Raw genomic sequence first — 2,061 nt, forward strand, 5'->3', positions numbered from 1 at the left:
TATTTTTATATATATATCTATAAATTGTATATGTTAAGCTTTTTTATAGTTATCATTGTATATTACTGTTTGTATTAAAAATTGATTTTGGAAATATTGCTAGGGCAGAATTCAACTTAGAATTTAGTTTTATTTGCCAATTCAATATATATTATAGCCACGTTTAATTACGTTTAATAATATTTTGCGATATTTTATACAGCGCATTTAAGCGTTGATTCAACGTTATATTTCAACCTTTACTCGACGTCTTTGAGTCACGTTAAATCGACGTTTTACTAACAACGTTACAAATCCTTGCAATATAGACTGCTTTAACAGCGTTTATGCAACGCTTTTTAGGTAACGTTTTTTCAACGCTAAGTTGCGACGTTTATTCAACGCTTTTTATGTAACGCTTTTTTAACGTTTAGTTGCGACGCTTTTGTAACGTCATTTAGTAACGTTTTTTCAACGTTACGCAATAACGTTTAATCAACGTCTATTAAACAACGTTACATATCTTTGCAAAATCGATTACTTTGTCAACGTTTTCGCAACATCTTTTGCGAACGGTTTTCAACGTTGATTCAACGTTGTCATGTTTGCTGGGAATAATTTTCAATGTGTCACTTCCCCAACGTTGTCAAAACAACGTTTAATTAACGTTGGCAAAACAACGTTTAATTAACGTTGGCAAAATAACACTTTTTTAACGTTTTTTAACTACCACATTTTCAACGTTGGTATATGTAACGTTGAATAAGCTTTGTTTCATAAATAGCTTAAATACGTTGAAAAAGCAGCTTATGTCTAACGTTGATAAACCTTCAACTTTGCGACGTTTTTACAGTGATTATTTGCGTACTTTTATTCAACGTTGAATAAACGCAGTTTTTTGAGAATATAATATAAGTTGATATTTATACGCTTATTCAACGTTGAAAATGTGACGTTTAAAAAGCGGTTTCTTTTTAACGTTGATGAAGCATAGATTTTGAAACGTCTTTAAAATGGCTTTTTGCGTAAGTTGATTCCACGTTGAATAAACGTCTTTTTTTGAGAAGCTAAATTACGTAACAATTTCAACGCTTATTCAACGTTTAAATTTACCGCGATTTAGTATACAATAACAAACATTGATTCAACGTTGAAAGCGCGTTGTTTTTGTGACTGTAACGCTTTTTCTACGCTGCGACCGGTTTTCAACGTTGATTCAACGCTGACATGTTTGCTGGGAAGTGATCGCGAAATTAAAAATCCGGAAAAACATCTGGTCTTCAAAATTTTAGTTTATGCAAAACCGTGTACTTTGTTTTTAAGGGCGAATCAACTTAAATTTGTTAGCGAAAAAGTTATAAAGTATAAAATAACAAACTTACGACTACAAAAGTAATAACACTCCAGTAACTTCATTATAAAAGTAATAACACTATATAAGTGTAATACTTTTACAACGCACTTATAACTTTTATAATTCATTCTTAGTTCAAACAACATAAGTAATCCCAAATTTTAATTGAAGTAGAAAAGCATCTAAAAAAGTAGAGTGGATATTTAAATAATATTTATTACGTATTAAAGAACTTAAACAACTTCATAAAAACGCACTTTATAAAAAGTTTAGCATTACGAAAAAAGCTTCTAATGGTCCGTAAAAGCGCGCGGTTATTTTTAAAATCAACCAAAAAAAACTTTTTATTGGTTGATTTTTAAATAAGCGCGCGTTTTTTCGGACTGTTCGTAACGTTTCATAATGCTAAATCCTTTTATAAAGTATGTTTTTATAAAGTTGTTTAAGTGTATTGTAGAAGTTCATGAAGTTTTTAATAATATTTAATTATCCACTTCATTTCTTCAGTTTTTTTACTTTGATTAAAGTTTGGAACTACTAATGTTGTTTGAACAATGAATGAACTGTAAAAGTTATAAGTGCTTTATAAAAATAATAATACTATTATAGTTTTATTACTTATATAATGCAGTTAGTGACTGGAGTGTTATAGCATTTGTAATCGTAAGTTTGTTGTTTTGTTTTGTTTTGTTTTTTATAACTTTTTCGCTAACAATAATTTGCTCCTT

Source organism: Hydra vulgaris, chromosome 01 (assembly GCF_038396675.1).
Source record: "Hydra vulgaris chromosome 01, alternate assembly HydraT2T_AEP".
NCBI classification, from domain to species: domain Eukaryota; kingdom Metazoa; phylum Cnidaria; class Hydrozoa; order Anthoathecata; family Hydridae; genus Hydra; species Hydra vulgaris.